Source organism: Onychostoma macrolepis, chromosome 02, assembly GCF_012432095.1.
Source record: "Onychostoma macrolepis isolate SWU-2019 chromosome 02, ASM1243209v1, whole genome shotgun sequence".
In the NCBI taxonomy this organism is placed as follows: domain Eukaryota; kingdom Metazoa; phylum Chordata; class Actinopteri; order Cypriniformes; family Cyprinidae; genus Onychostoma; species Onychostoma macrolepis.
This window is the reverse complement of record NC_081156.1, coordinates 9,907,662-9,925,473: the sequence shown is the minus strand read 5'-3', so window position 1 is coordinate 9,925,473 and position 17,812 is coordinate 9,907,662. Positions and strand designations below refer to the sequence as shown.

General features: G+C 39.2%; 1 pseudogene; it reads right to left on the bottom strand.

Annotated features, from left to right (window-relative positions):
- The window catches only part of LOC131522177 (tripartite motif-containing protein 16-like), a 52,009-nt pseudogene extending 39,030 nt beyond the window's left edge, over positions 1 to 12,979 (bottom strand).
- Between the last annotated feature and the right edge of the window lie 4,833 nt (positions 12,980 to 17,812).

Genomic DNA, 17,812 nt, shown 5'->3' with positions numbered 1-17,812 from the left:
ACAGAAAACTGATGCAAGCTCTCAAATAGTCCTAATGAACTGCTTGTCCTCTCACTCTGATATTGCTTGTGCGCAATCGCGATCTCTCCGTGCTTTTGAAGTAGAAATGATTTCTCTTTGCTCCTGGATTAAACTTTGTTGAAAGTTATCAACCATTCAGAATAGATCCAGATGAAAATCCTACTGGAAATGTTATTGGCTGTAGGCTAAGTGAAATGCACCAGAAAGTCTTTCAACAATCAAAGATGGAACTTTAATTTCTTTACAATGTAAGTATGCTAGAAATGTTTCGGAATGGGATATTTGTCTGATTTCTACATATAAATATATCCTAGTCTGCCTAACTGCATCACTACAGACATTACAGGTCAAAGCCATCTGATGCTCCATTTATCTAAACAAATAGACCTAAACAAATAACATATATGGCTCTTAAAAATTCAGTGTTGTCATATTTCGAGTGCCTTAACTGAATTGAGGTCATTTGTGTTTTTTTTTTTTTTTTTTATTACTGACTGTGTAGGCTACTTGTCATTTTTTGTAAATTCAATTCAGTTTGAAATCAAATTTGAAACCAAGCTTCCTTGTGCAGTAAGCTTTTGCAACAAAGTTACCCTATTTTAAAGACACAAATACACAGAATGAGTAAATGTTTAAGATTGAGATTTTTGTAATGGTAATTGATCAATATTTATGTATGTAAATAAAGGCCTATATTAAAATCTGTTCATCATATACACTGTAAAAAATTACCGTGATTTTAACGGTAAAAAACTGAAAAATCTACGGTAAAATCCTGTTAGATGGTTAACGGTAAGTTCCCCTAATATATATGGTGAAAAACTGTAATAGACATTTCAGACAATTTTACGGTGAAATACCGCTTTTGGAAGTGAAAAAGAATGTAAAATTTACAGAGAAAAAAACGTAATTTGACGTTCCCAGAATTCCCTGCGTTGCATTTCAAATTCTGTTTGAATTTGATGTTTTTTCTTTGAAATAACTAGGTTTCTTCTTAGTATTTTCTTATCAGTTATGTTTATTTGGGTTGTACAGTAGGGCAAAAAAGTATTTAGTCAGCCACCAATTGTGCAAGTTCTCCCACTTAAAAAGAAGAGAGAGGCCTGTAATTTTCATCATAGGTATACCTCAACTATGAGAGACAAAATGAGAAAAAAAAAAAATCCAGAAAAATCACATTGTAGGATTTTTAAAGAATTTATTTGCAAATTATGGTGGAAAATAAGTATTTGGTCAATAACAAAATTTCATCTCAATACTTTGTTATTGTAAGGGGAATTTACAGTAAAGACCCTCAGACCAGGTGTGTTGAATGAAGACCAGAAGTCAACAGATTCGATCAAAAATGAAGAAAATTTACTGAAGATAGTTTGCAGTTTCATCAGCAGAAGTCAGCTTCAAGACTCACAATAGAGTTCGTAGGCCGCTCTGCGTACAATTAAAAAACACCAGCAATTATACCCTAACAGAGGTTGCTAATTGCGTCAATGCATAAGTCATAAAAATTCTGATAGGTTCTAAAACCTAGATAAACTTAGACAATCTCCACATATGGACGTAAACGCTTCAAACGTATCTCCAGCAGATTGGGCAGACGTCAGCAATCAGGGATCATACAAGATAGGTGTCTTTCTATGGAGCGAATTTTGTGCCAATAATCATCAAACAAATCCAGTGTTTTGCAAATAAACACAATCTGCTTTGCAAAGAAAAACTCGATTTTCAAACAAACACAAACTGATTTGCAAATACAAAACTATTTGAGAGAAAATGCAGATGTATGGACAAATATGTATTGTGTGTTACAACTGTGAGACTCATTTGCCTTTTTATGACGAAATGTGACTTGATTTTCTCACAAATGCGGCGGATGCAGGCGGATTTTCTCACATGTGTGCAGACTGATTTTCTCACAAATGCAATCCAAAAACAGCAGATGGCGCTGTTGGTCAATTTATGCTAGTCTCTCGAGACCCGAAACACCCGTTTACCTTTTCAGGGAATACAGCAGACCAACATGAGCGGGGAACAGGTGAGTTTCTGTCTTACTATATCTATAATTAACCATTTAGCCTAGGTGTTTTCACAAAGCGTCCCCATTACAATGTTAGTGAGTGAAATTCACAATAAGTGCTGTAAAGTTGTTAACATGATTGATTAGTTCAAAAATCAGTAGTGACATGGCTAAACATTTAACTAGGCAGTCTTTCCCTATAAAAATGATCTGATCCATTCTCTGTACCTCTCATCCTTTTTGGATCGCAGGATATAGAATATATAGGCTACATATGTTGATACAATTGTTCAACATTAAAAAAAATGCATGGGGTATAACAATAAATTGTCACAATATATTGTAATGCTAAAATGCAGATGTATTTTGGATAGTGACAACTGTGTACCAAAAATGAATTTTATTTTTACGTTAGGTCAAGTAAGATTTATTGTCATTCTGCTATATATGTTGAGACATAGCCTACAGTGGAGAGAAATGTTGTAGGCTACCTCTGCAGTAAAAGTTTAAACAAGCATAAAACTACACATAGACAACGTACTGAAAGGAGTAGGCTAAACTAATTACAAATAGGCTACTATAATCAAACTAGTTTAAGTTCAGATGAGCTTTATTGTGATTCAGCTATATAAATGTACCGAAATATTATCTAAACATCGATATCCCTTTCGAAAATTAACCATGGTTTTACTAAATAAATACCATGGTATTTGCAGAAAAGCTGCCATTACAGAAATGGTAACCTGCAAAAAAACAAAAACATGGTTACCACACTTTTACTATAGTAAAACCAACATTAATTTTCATAAGGGATATCATAGTTTATTACCATATTTATGTTTATATATAGAATACAATAGTTTATATGCACGCCTTGTACAACATTTAAAACTAAAAGTGGCCTGTAAAGAGATATTTCATATTTCAACAAAAGCACATTGTTCTGTTATTAAGACTATACACCAATAAAAGTAGAACCTTTGCAGTTTAAAACTATGCAATACTCGTATCTGTATTTTTAGTTATTTTCGTGGTCTTCGACCCCAAAGATTATTTTCTAATCATTCCATTGTTAAAATCATTCTGAAATACTGGTAGACCACTGTTTATTAAAACACTGAATTTAGTATTATATCAGCATGAACTTGATCCTTCTCCCCAATTCACATGACAAGAGTGACACCAGAAGAGAAATATTCATCATTTTGCTTAGCTACAAAATTACATAATTATTTGACACAAATGATTGCACAGTGTTATAACATTTAAAGAGTTTTAGATATTGCACTAAATGTGATTTGTTTTACATTTTTTTTTTGTAAATAATGAATGACCTCTTGGGTGATATTACTATATCTGATACTAAATTAAATTGTCTAAGCTTTCATTTTTGGTACACAATATTGTCGCTATCCATAATACATTTGCATTTTAAAATGACTATATATAGTGACAATATATTGCTATACCCCTGCATTGTTTTGAATGTTGAACAATTGTATCAACATATGTAGCCTATATATTCTATATCCTGCGATCCAAAAGAGGATGAGAGGTACAGAGAATGGATCAGATCATTTTTATAGAGAAAGACTGCCTAGTTAAATGTTTAGCCATGTCACTCCTGATTTTTGAACTAATCAATCATGTTAACAACTTTACAGCACTTATTGTGAATTTCACTCACTAACATTGTAGTGGGGACTCTTTGTGAAAACACCTAGGCTAAATGGTTAATTATAGATATAGTAAGACAGAAACTCACCTGTTCTCTACTCATGTTGGTCTGCTGTATTCCCTGAAAAGGTAAACGGGTGTTTCGGGTCTCGAGAGACTAGCATAAATTGACCAACAGCACCATCTGCTGTTTTTGGATTGCATTTGTGAGAAAATCAGTCTGCATCCGCCGCATTTGTGAGAAAATCAAGTCACATTTCGTCATAAAAAGGAAAATGAGTCTCACAGTTGTAACACACAATACATATTTGTCCATACATCTGCATTTTCTCTCAGATAGTTTTGTATTTGCAAATCAGTTTGCGTTTGTTTGAAAGTCGAGTTTTTCTTTGCAAAGCAGATTGTGTTTATTTGCAAAACACTGGATTTGTTTGATGATTATTGGCACAAAATTCGCTCCATATTCCGGCTGCATTGAGTTCCATTGAAGCTCCATCTAAAAAGTATCATATGAGTTTTGTTCATTGTAATAATACATGTAGTTTTGTTCTAAAATGCACTTTACTCTTATTTAAATGTATGAAGTTTGTAAATAATATGAAGCATGTATTTTTTGGAGAGAATTCATGAGTTCATAAGCATGAGTGTGCAAGCTTTGTGGTTAAAATAGTCCCTTTCACTGATAGGTTGACGATACAAATGTGAAAGAAGGCCACAGATTCAAGCTTGTTATGATTTGTGTTTTTTATTCATGCGGGTATGTTCTCATTCATGCTTCTAATATTGTTTTGAATTTATGTAATGTTTCATTCTTTTTTTATGGAATATGTTGAACACTATTTGATTTGATTATATGAGAAAAAATTAAAACTGTAAAATGCCCCTCAGTTCGCGGCAAGCGCGATTGAGGAGAGGTTGACGATACAAATGTGAAAGAAGGCCACAGATTCAAGCTTGTTATGATTTGTGTTTTTTATTCATGCAGAATAAAATGTGGCCTGAGTAATTCACATTGCCTGATTCAATTCATCCACTCAACGCAGAGCTAAATGAAGATCGGTCACATCAGCAACTGTGAAGTGGAGCAGGACAATTTTTTCGGTTCCAAGATGGCGGCGCGATCAGGCGGCTGCTCCAGGTCCCAAAGACAGTGCTTTTTTGTCTTTTAATGTCGTCTGTTCGTCTCCAAATAGTGTAAATTTACCGCTAGTTCATAAGGAAATCACTCCTAAACTCAAATATGTTCGCCAAAGACTTTTGGATATCGGCAACGCATACAAAGACCAACTCTCGCCGGGCGGCTACTGAGAAGCTACGAGGCCTCTGTTTACTGCTGAAGCGGACCTCGAGACCGCGGCCTCGCCTACTGTCACTACCCGCACAAGGCGGGCGTGCAAGCGGTGTGAGAGAGGACGGAAGCGCTGTAAGCGGAGGTATCTGAGCTAGGCTGAGGGAAAACCCCACAAGACCGGCTCTTCCAACACTCATGCTCTCAAACGTTCGCTCTCTGGAAAACAAACTGGACTTAATTCAACTCAGTCGATCTACACAGCATGAGACAAGGGATTGTTGTGTGTTTGTTTTCACTGAAACATGGCTGAACGACAACATCCCGGACTCCGCCATTCAGCTGCACGGACTAACTTGCTACCGCGGACAGAGATTCATCACTGTCTGGTAAGACTCGCGGCGGTGGCTTGTGTGTGTCGTCAACAAAGAATGGTGTAACAATGCTGTGGTAGTATCAAAACACTGTTCATCACTGGTGGAGTTTATGTTTGTGAAGTGTCGACCGTTCTATTTGCCGCGGAGTTCACGGCCATTGTTATTGTCGCGTATACATCCCACCGTGCAAACGCAAAGGACGCGTCATGAGCTGTACAGCGCCATCAGCGAACAACAAACAAATAACCCCGACGGCTTTTTCATCATAGCCAGTGACTTCAACCACGCAAACCTAAAGACAGTTTTGCCAAAGTTCTACCAACATGTGAACTTTGCAACAAGGAAATAACACACTGGACTTTGTTTACACAACAGTTAAGAGCGCATACAAAGCTGAACCCGCCCCCACCTCGGGTACTCAGACCACATCTCTGTTATGCTAATCCCAGCATACAGACCACTTCTGAAACTGGCCAAACCGGTTCACAAACAGATCAGGTATGGCCAGACAATGCCACCTCAGCACTGCAGGACTGCTTCCAGGACACAGACTGGAACATGTTTAAAGAGGCGGCCACCTACAACAACCACACAGACCTGCAGGAGTACACTGAAACTGTGACTGCTTACATCCAAAAGTGCACTGATGATGTGACAGTCACCAAGACCATCACCACACGCCAACCAGAAGCCATGGATGACAGCAGAGGTTCGTGGGCTGCTAAAGACCAGAGATGAAGCATTCAGATCAGGAGATAAAGCAGCCCTCAAAACAGCAAGAGCCAATCTGTCCGCAGCATCAAAAATGCAAAACGGTCATATGCTCAAAAATCAACAATCACTTCACAGACAGCAGAGACACACGGAGCCTGTGGCAAGCTATTCAGACCATCACAGACTACAAGCCCCGCCACAGGCCTGTGATGACACATCCCTCCCAGATACACTCAACCACTTTTACTCACGGTTTGAAATGCAGAATGACACACCTGCACAAAACTGCCCACACCTCCCAACGACCAGGCTCTGTCTGTCTCCAGCCGACGTAAGGAAGTCCCTATCTAGGATCAACCCACGCAAGGCTGCGGGTCCCGACAACATACCTGGCCGTGTACTGAAAGACTGTGCTGCACAGCTGACAGATGTCCTAACAGATATCTTCAACACCTCGCTGAGCCAGGCAGTCGTCCCCACATGTCTCAAATCCACAACAATCATACCGGTACCAAAGAAATCACCTGTGTCCTGTCTAAATGACTACCGTCCCATAGCACTGACTCCAATCATAATGAAGTGCTTTGAGAGGTTAGTCATGCACAACATCAAAACCAGCCTCCCAACACACTCGATCCGCTCCAGTTTGCATACCGTCCGAACCGCTCTACGGACGATGCAATTTCCTCCTCTCCACCTGGCTCTTACCCACCTAGAAAATAAAGACTCTACGTTAGAATGCTGTTCATTGACTTCAGCTCAGCATTCAACACAATAATCCCACAACAGCTCATAAATAAACTCAACCTGCTGGGCCTTAACAATTCCCTCTGCAATTGGATCCTGGACTTTCTAACCGAAGACCTCAGTCAGTCCGTGTCGGCCACAACACCTCGAGCACTACCACACTGAACACAGGTGCCCCACAAGGCTGTGTGCTCAGCCCGCTGCTCTTCACGCTGCTGACCCACGACTGCACTGCCAAGTCCAGCTCCAACCACATCATCAAGTTCGCTGATGACACAACAGTGGTAGGCCTCATCAGCAACAACGATGAAACGCACTACAGAGAGGAAGTGGCACAGCTGGCTGAATGGTGTGGCACTAACAACCTGTCCCTCAATGTGAGTAAGACAAAGGAGGTTGTGATGGACTTCAGGAGAAACTCCGGTGATCACCCCCCACTGACCATCGACAGCTCGCCTGTGGAGAGTCAGCAGCACTAAATTCCTGGGGTGCACATCACAGAGGATCTCACCTGGTCCACCAACACCATGTCACTCTCCAAGAAGGCACAACAGCGCCTACACTTCCTCCGCCGGCTGAAAAGAGCAAGTCTCCCTCCACCCATCCTCACCACTTTCTACAGGGGCACCATTGAGAGTGTGCTGACCAGCTGCATCACTGTCTGGTACGGGAACTGTACTGCAGCAGACCGCAAGACCCTCCAGCGGACAGTGAACACGCTGCAAGGATCATCGGTGCCCCTCTCCCTCCATCCTGGATATTTTCCTCACACGATGCTCCAGCAAAGCCAATAGTATCGTGAAGGACTCCACACACCCTCCCACAGTCTCTTCCAGCTCCTACCATCAGGAAGACGGTGCGGAGCATCAGAGCCCGCTCTGCCAGACTGCTCAACAGCTTTTTCCCCAGGCTGTGAGAGCCCTGAACTCAAATCACCCCGCCTCTCTGAACCCCCATACAAACCCCTACCTCCTGTAACATGTAACGTGCAATTCAAGTGTGCTACACACAGGTGAGTGGGCCTGTACAAACCACCTGTAGTAGCACACTCTCCTCCTCTATGCGCACTAGTCACTTTTCACACACACTGCTGTGTGTACACAAATCCACAAAAGAACTCCGTAATATATGTATGTTTACATGCTCATGCACTACAAATCATCCTGCACTGTTCCCCAGCCAGCTGCTTGAACTCAATGTTTCTCCTTGCACATGTACAGTACTTATCTGAAGCATTCGTATAGTTTGTATTTTTTAGTTTGTATAGGTACTTTTTTATAGATAGTATATTTATATTTATAGTCAAAATCTATCAGTAGGATAGTTGTGTATAGGTTTATATTGTCTTACTCCATTGTTGTATGCCTGTATTTATGTAGCACCGTGGTCCTGTGAGGCACGACATTTCGTTCCACTGTATGCCCCCGCATGTAGCGGAATGACAATAAAGCTCAACTTGAACTTGAACTTGACTTGACAAACAAATTTGGCCAGATTTGGCATGCATCCGGCACTGGCATACAGCATGTAGGCCAAACATGGCCCAGGTTTGGCAGAGATGGTACCGGATTTAAGACGGCACACAAGACATGGCCCAGATGTCAAATATAGATATGTGGGCCACATAAGTATTGCCGATCTTGACCCACATTTAAAATGCATTTCAAATATTTTTGAGTGAAATGCCAATGTTTTCTCATACAGAAAGGTAATATATTCACATAAATGTGAAATACTGTTAAATGTATTTTGAAAATATATTTTTAAAATGTATAACATAAAGCTCATGTTGTGTGTTATTATGTGTTTACTTGTATGCAAAATTATATTCATGCCTCATATTATATTATATAATATATATAGTATATTATAGAATAATATATTCTGTTGTTATATATATATATATATATATATATATTCATCTGCCATTTCATCCGGCACTGGCATACAGCATGTGGGCCAAACATGGCCCGGGTTTGGTAGAGAGGTTTCCGGGTTTAAGAAGGCACACAAGACATGGGCCAGACGTCAAATATAGATATGTGGGCCACATAAGTATTGCCGATCTTGACCCACATTTAAAATCCATTTCAAATATTTTTGAGTGAAATGCCAATGTTTTCTCATACAGAAAGGTAATATATTCACATATATGTGAAACACTGTTAAATATATTGAAATACATTTTGAAAATATATTTTAAAATGCATAACATAAAGCTCATATTGTGTGTTTAATTGTGTTTGCATGTGAAATTATATTCATGCCTCATATGATATTATATTATATGTTATATTATAGAACAGTATATCCTGTTGTTTTATTTATAGACAACTGACTTCAAACAATGTTTTGCATTCACTGCTTTCATATTCTCATTCAATTTACAGTTTGATGTAGGCCTACTAAACAATACATGATGAAGTTTCAGGACATTTTATTTGACTTTTATGTACTATTTATGTAAATGCCTAACCTTGATGTGTTTTAGGCCATGTTGGCCAAGCAGGAGCCTGAAAAAGTTTTCAGTAGGCGGAGATAACAGCGCAGGCTCCGACGGCACAAGCCAAAAACTCCGGTTTAGCTGTCTACATGATAACACTGCAACCGGAGTTTTTTGAAAATCTTCACCTTGGCAGGAGTTTTCAAAATGTTCGGTTTCAGTGACCTGCTGCAGTGTTTGCGTGAGGACGAACAGTCAAACCGCAGAGAAAAAGCTGCTGTTTTGAAAATAACCGCGTTCGTGTGGACGGCCAATGAGCGCGCGCTTTGAGCATTCAAATCACATTTAAACTGAAGCTGAGGAGGTTACCGTGGTAACAGGGCGTCAACTCACTCAGCTGACAAGTAGCGAGAAGTTGTCTCTCTGCTCTTTTCACTGCTTTCAGGTAAGTTTAGTCCCTACAGTTACACAAATAATACATACAACTGTATGGAAGCAAATAAGAGACATAACTATTTGAAATTTAACAGCCACTGAATACTTAGTTTTGAAATATTTTATTTTGAAAAACATTTATCTGAATTTATTTGCTCTGAATTCACTCCTTTGAAATTATTTTACTTTGGAAACCATGTATCTGAATTTATTTGTTTCGAATTTACCTCTCAAAACCTGAATTTCGATTAATATTTTTCAATGCTCACAAATTCAGATAAAAAAAAAAAAAAAATCAACTTACAGAATTTCAGATAAAATAGATTCAGGTTGATCAAATTTGATTGCTCAAATTCAGATCTCAAATTTCAAGTTAATGTTTTTCAAAGAAAACCTCAGTCTAATTCGACTGCTCAAATTCAGATCGAAAAATTCAAGTTAAATATTCACATGGTAACATCCGGGCTACCCAGGATAGGAAAAACAGTTGAGCGCCGAGCACGACGATCATGTGCGCAAGGTATACAGTAGGTGGCGGTAATCATAGATATATATATAAACACTAGATACCTCGTACGCGCTGATGGCCAATGGAGGTCGACGTCCGCACACGGCAGCCATCTTGCCACAGGGTGCTCGCTCACTCGTAACATTGTGTTGTATGAAGCATGTACTTTTAAATAACCATAACTTGCTCAATTATCTACCGATTTTCAAACGGTTTGATTTGTTATCAACGTCAGAGATGTAGTTATGACACTGCATACATATGAATAATTATAACAATCTGCAATTTCAACATGTTACAGCATTCAGAATTATAGCCACGTTAATAACGTTTGTAAGAAACCAAACCGTTTGTAAATCCGTCAAGATTTCAGCGAGATAAGAAGATTTATGTTCGTGCTGATCACTCATCTTACCTCAGATACCTCAGAACTTGCCAGAAAGCTTCCCTGTGGCAAGATGGCCGCCCTATGATGCCGGAAGTGACTCCGCCTTAAGAGATCTAGTGTTTATATATATATCTGTGGCGGTAATACTCCTAAGCAGTGAACGGCCATGAAACGGAAAGAAGAAGAAGAAGAAGAGCACGACGACCTGTCTGTCATGATCCAAGAAGTAAACATGCAAAGAACCTGTAAGGATGACTTCCAGGGAAAACGAAGCCCAGATAGCAAGCACATTAGGGCCGATTCTGGCTGAAATGCGGCACTGTCGGCTCAGTCACGACGTCGGTGAGAAGATAATGGGCCAGAGCTGCGCCGACTCTACAAAACACTGACTGACAGACAGCTTTTTCTCTCTGGGCCGATCTCGGCTGAAAGCTGTTGTACGTGCGGCAGGTCCGCACTCGGTGTAGTTGCGTGAATTTACCTTCGGCCCGAGCTGGTTTTGTCTCCGGCGGCCACTGCTAGAATGAAGATCCGCCGCTGAGAGAAAGATTTGGCGGTTAATCCTGAGGAGATTTCGGCGGGCACAGTTCTCAAGAGGAATACTTCAGCTGCAAAAAGGTAAGTTAAGTTATTTAATGATCAATCTTGTGTTGTTTGATGTTTAAATGCCACGAAGAGTATAGTTTTTAGATGGTTTCTGTTAGGTTTGCGATGATAACATAGCGTCAGAAAAACCATTCGGTCCGGATATATTGAGTGTTGATGAGTAAAGTTAGGCCTAACTGTCAGGCGCGGTCTCTTTAGGAAAACAATATGTAATTTTTTAATATGAAAAACCGATGAGCTGTATCCAGTGCACGATAATGTTAGGTAATTAAATTTTAATGAGTTAAATTCTATTTTGTTTGCTAGAATTCATTCGATTCGTCTTTTCAGCAGTGATTGCTATTGAATCAAAGGAGTCGGACCGCTGGTGGCGCCATAAACATCTAACGTTATACGAGTGACTCTCTGATTCGATTCACTTAACCATTCAAATGAGTCATTTGTTTGTGAATCAAACTGAGCACGCTGTTGTAGCATTACACCTGCTAAGACAATTCAATATGTGCAATCTGAATTTAATAATAATATTTATTTTGTGGTAACACTGCCGTGTGGAAAGCTCTGACAGAGAAAAACACTATAGATACGTAAGAGAAAGCCGTAAAATGTAAGTGCATCATCTTTTGTTCCTGAATGGAGGCCTAATCTGTCTGCTGCACTTGAGCAGGTTCAGTTTTTAGAGTGAATGAAAGCATAGATATGCCGTATGATGTGATTTAAAATCATACTTATTTTACTCTGGTGGGGATTATTATGAGCAAACAAACTTAAAAGTTTAATCTGAACACTATATACAGTATATGTAATCTGACATTTATTTTCTTCTTTTTTTTTTTTTGAACATTCATGAAACATATAAGGTGCGAATTCTGGGTCTGGTCCTAATGATTGTAAAAAGCTGTAATGCTTAAGATTAAATAATTACCTTACAATATATATTTGTACATATTTCAAGGCTGCAATTTGGAAAAAACTTTCAAGCTAATGCTGCTGAAATGGATGTCAAGGGGACTATGAAGAGGTGGCTCTAGCTGATCAAAAGGGTGGACTTCAGGAGGCAGACACACTCTGTGAGTTTAAAAGACCCATCTCTTTAATCTTCCATACACATGACACACTATCACATCTCTATAATTCAAATCTCTTAAAGGATCTTTATGCTGCACCAATTAGTGTAAGCAGCAACACTTCCTATAATATCTAATGTACTTGTTAATTTGTAAGAAGAATGACATCATTGCTTATATTAGTTGCTTATATACTGTCTCACCCTTATCCCTAGGTTACAGTAATCAGCTGATCCAGCAGTATCCAGACCAGACGGTGGACCTGCACCAGGAGTGACCACAACACATCCCTGACTGTCAGCGGAGACCATGTCAGCTAGATGACAGATCCCTGTGAAGACCTCACTGATGGCCCCAGCACAGATCCTCAGCAAAGACTACGAGAACCAGACAAGCCCTCTGCGCAGACCCTTTTTACCAGCTTCACCTGCTGGCGTGATATTACTTCATGCAGAAGAAGTTGGATGAAATATTCTGAATGATATCAATCCACAATCTGACTTGTGATGCAGCCTGGAATAATCACACCACGTTCATTCGTTTGGCCAGACGAGACTGTTTCCTGACTGAGCCGGGTCTTGTTTGGGCTCCTTGTCACTGTTGCCTTTTGTCTTGCTTGGTTGAAGACACCTAATATTCAGCAATATTACTGACTTGACTGCACTGACACCATTTGATAAGAACTGAACTGAATTATGACACACAATGTTTTATATATGAAGAGTTTATTTGCAAAAACAGACAACTCCGTTTTTAAATATTTTTAAAAATCTCATGTTTTTATTGTGTTAGTTAGATAGTATTTATTAGTTATTCTTTACCTAATCAAAATAACCTGAATGCAGTTTGATTGAGATTAATTGGAATGCACAATGAAAAAACATGATTTTTAAAAATTGTTAAAAACAAAGTTATCTGTTTCTGCAAATGAACTCTTCATATATACATATAATATACAGTAAATATAATTTACTTGTCACTTTGTGGCTTAAAAAGTGTTAATGTTTATACTGTAGTGCATTTGTTCATTGTTCATATATATATTTATATTAAAGTATTTGGTAATTTTATAATTAAAGCCTTTTTAATGTTTTTAAATGGTTGTATTTGTGTTTCACTGCTGAATTACATTTAGCAGTTTCTGGGCCACATTCGGCCCGGGGACCAAGCCGAGTCTCAGTCAGATCTGGCTTAAAGTGTCTGGGCCAGATCTGGGCCACATAAAATAATAGAAGTCACTCTACAGTATGCGGGTCAGATCTGGGCCACGTCAATAAATAAGAGTCATTTTGCAGGGCGTGGGCCGCATCTGGGCCAGAGGAAATTGTTCGAGTCTGTTTTCAGTGTGTGTGCCAGGTTTGGGCGGGGACCCAGCCAGAACTGGGCCAGAAGCTAAGCAAGGTTGTGGCCCAGAGGTGGGCCAGACAAATTTTGCTATCTGGGAAGGCGCCCCGGTAAGTTTGCTGTTTATGTACAATCGGACTCAGGGCTCGACAGAACAGAAGTATGTTGTTGCTAATTATGTTTGGAACACATATGCTATATACAGTGAGGAAAATAAGTATTTGAACACCTGAGAAAATCAATGTTAATATTTGGTACAGTAGCCTTCGTTTGCAATTACAGAGGTCAAACTTTTCCTGTAGTTTTTCACCAGGTTTGCACACACTGCAGGAGGATTTTGGCCCACTCCTCCACACAGATCTTCTCTAGATCAGTCAGGTTTCTGGCTTTGAGCTCCTCAAAGATTCTCTATTGGGTTTAGGTCTGAGACTGGCTAGGCCACGCCAGAACCTTGATATGCTTCTTACAGAGCCACTCCTTGGTTATCCTGGCTGTGTGCTTCGGGTCATTGTCATGTTGGAAGACCCAGCCTCGACCCATCTTCAATGCTCTAACTGAGGGAAGGAGGTTGTTCCCAAAATCTCGCAATACATGGCCCCGGTCATCCTCTCCTTAATACAGTGCAGTCGCCCTGTCCCATGTGCAGAAAAACACCCCAAAGCATGATGCTACCACCCCATGCTTCACAGTAGGGATGGTGTTCTTGGGATGGAACTCATCATTCTTCTTCCTCCAAACACGTTTAGTGGAATTATGACCAAAAGTTCTATTTTGGTCTCATCTGACCACATGACTTTCTCCCATGACTCCTCTGGATCATCCAAATGGTCATTGGCAAACTTAAGTCCCTGGACATGTGCTGGTTTAAGCAGGGGAACCTTCCGTGCCATGCATGATTTCAAACCATGACGTCTTAGTGTATTACCAACAGTAACCTTGGAAACGGTGGTCCCAGCTCTTTTCAGGTCATTGACCAGCTCCTCCCGTGTAGTTCTGGGCTGATTTCTCACCTTTCTTAGGATCATTGAGACCCCACGAGGTGAGATCTTGCATGGAGCCCCAGTCCGAGGAGATTGACAGTCATGTTAGCTTCTTCCATTTTCTAATGATTGCTCAACAGTGGACCTTTTTTCACCAAGCTGCTTGGCAATTTCCCCGTAGCCCTTTCCAGCCTTGTGGAGGTGTACAATTTTGTCTCTAGTGTCTTTGGCAGAGGTGGGTAGAGTACCCGAAAACTGTACTCAAGTAAAAGTAAAAGTAATAGTCTGAATAGTTACTTGAGTAAGAGTAAAAAAGTATCGGATAAAAAAAACTACTCAAGTAGTTAGTTACTAGTTACTTTGGATATACTGAATATAGTCTATTTTTATTTAGATATATAGATATTTAGATACATTTTTTATACACACACACACACACACTGCCGTTCAAAATACTTTTAATGTTTTTTTTTAAATTTTTTTATGTAATTTATTTCAGTGATGCAAATCAGAATTTTTATCAGCGTGATTTATTATCAATGCTGTTTTTTTTTAGCTTTCTATTCATAAAAGAATCCTGAACAAAATGTCACAGGTTCCAAAAAATATTAAGCAGCAAAACTGTTCCCTGTTGAAAAAAACAGTATATGCTGGTATGGTATGTTTTGAAGCATGGGATGCTGGTTTGAGCACCAGCTCAAGACCAGCACATGACCAGCACAAACCAACATCCCAGCTTCAAAACATACCATACCAGCATATGCTGTTTTTTTTGTTTGTTTTTTTTCAACAACACATTATAAATCAATATATTTGAATGATTTCTGAAGGATCATATGACTCTGAAAACTGGAGCAACAGCTGATACAAATTCTGATTTGCATCACTGAGTTAAATTAAATTATATTTTAAAGTTTAATTATGTATTATAAATGTATATAACCTCTGACACGGAGAAGAGTGAAATCTCCTCACATGACCGCTACAGAATATCTGAACATAAAACAAATGCACTTCTTCCGTCTGTTCTGCAAAATGTAAACAAATGTAGCCTTTATTTCTGCAAGCGTAAATATTGTGAAAATATCAATATTAATTGTGTCTTGGCAAGGCATTCCTCCTGGAACTAACGCGGGTTTGGCGGGTGTTTATTTCATACTCTGTGACAATGAATAAATTATACATTGTATAGAAGGTACATGTACAACAAACTAGTAATGTCATGGTATCGTGTACTGTGTCGAATCTATACCTGTGGAAAGCGACAGCACACGCGGTGTTCGTCTAATAAAGATCTTCATAGCTAGCAATAGCCTTTCCACGTCTTCAACACTCTTGATGTTACAACTCTGAGTGAGAACTGCTTCAGGCGACTCAGCGTGCGGCAGGGAACTGAACGATTCATTCAAACTGATTCGCGAACCGATTCACTGGTCTGCCAACTGGTTTGATCAAGCCTTGAACAGAATTGACTCAAAAGAATGAATCATTCATGAACGGGCATCTCTCATTGCCCAGAAAAAAAAAAAAAAAGTAGACGCGCTTAGAATAAATTGAAGGATTTTAATGCATTAAGATAAAGTAACGAGAGGGCGTCACCCACAGTAACAGTAAAAGTACCGTTTTTCACTAAAATGTACTTGAGTAAGAGTAAAAGTACCCATTTTAAATATACTCTAAAAGTATTAGTTACCCAAAAATTTACTCAAGTAAATGTAACAGTAAATGTAACTCGTTACTACCCACCTCTGGTCTTTGGACAGCTCTTTGGTCTTGGCCATGTTAGTATTTGGATTCTTACTGATTGTATGGGGTGGACAGGTGTCTTTATGCAGCTAACGACCTCAAACAGGTGCATCTAATTTAGGATAATAAATGGAGTGGAGGTGGACATTTTAAAGGCAGACTAACAGGTCTTTGAGGGTCAGAATTCTAACTGATAGACAGGTGTTCAAATACTTATTTGCAGCTGTATCATACAAATAAATAGTTAAAAATCATACATTGTGATTTCTGGATTTTTTAGATTATGTCTCTCACAGTGGACATGCACCTACGATGACAATTTCAGACCCTCCATGATTTCTAAGTGGGAGAACTTGCAAAATAGCAGGGTGTTCAAATACTTATTTTCCTCACTGTAGCTATGGTTTGTGTGACTCGTCTCCCTATGTAAGTTAAGTCAGCTAAACAACACGTTATAGCTAGCAAGATAACTTTAGAGCTCAACGGTGGCCGCCCACTTTTTGGCTGAAAGCTACATTAACGTTTATAAAAAGCTATTTATATCACACAAATACCCCGCTGTAACGTTACGTTATACTTTATGTGATGACTCTTTTAACCGTATCCATCTATACTGATGGCTCCCAGTCTGTCTGTGAGCTTCTACCATTGAAATCTTTTTTTTTTTTTTGCCGTTTAAAAAAAAGAAAAATGCGGCGCCAAATCAAATGTTTTATTGTCAAGATTCATCTCGGAGCTGTTGGCTTGGTTCCAGGCTTACACCTTTTTATAAACGTTAATGTAGCTTTCAGCCAAAAAGTGGGCGGCCACCGTTGAGCTCTAAAGTTATCTTGCTAGCTATAACGTGTTGTTTAGCTGACTTAACTTACATAGGGAGACGAGTCACACAAACCATAGCTATATAGCATATGTGTTCCAAACATAATTAGCAACAACATACTTCTGTTCTGTCGAGCCCTGAGTCCGATTGTACATAAACAGCAAACTTACCGGGGTGCCTTCATTTTCCCTGGAAGTCATCTTTACAGGTTCTTTACATCTTTACATCTTGGATCATGACAGACAGGTCGTCGTGCTCTTCTTCTTCTTCTTCTTTCTGTTTCATGGCCGTTCACTGCTTAGGAGTATTACCGCCACCTACTGTATACCTTGCGCACATGATCGTCGTGCTCGGCGCTCAACTGTTTTTCCTATCCTGGGTAGCCCGGATGTTACCATGTGAATATTTAACTTGAATTTTTCGATCTGAATTTGAGCAGTCGAATTAGACTGAGGTTTTCTTTGAAAAACATTAACTTGAAATTTGAGATCTGAATTTGAGCAATCAAATTTGATCAACCTGAATCTATTTTATCTGAAATTCTGTAAGTTGATTTTTTTTTTTTTTATCTGAATTTGTGAGCATTGAAAAATATTCATCGAAATTCAGGTTTTGAGAGGTAAATTCGAAACAAATA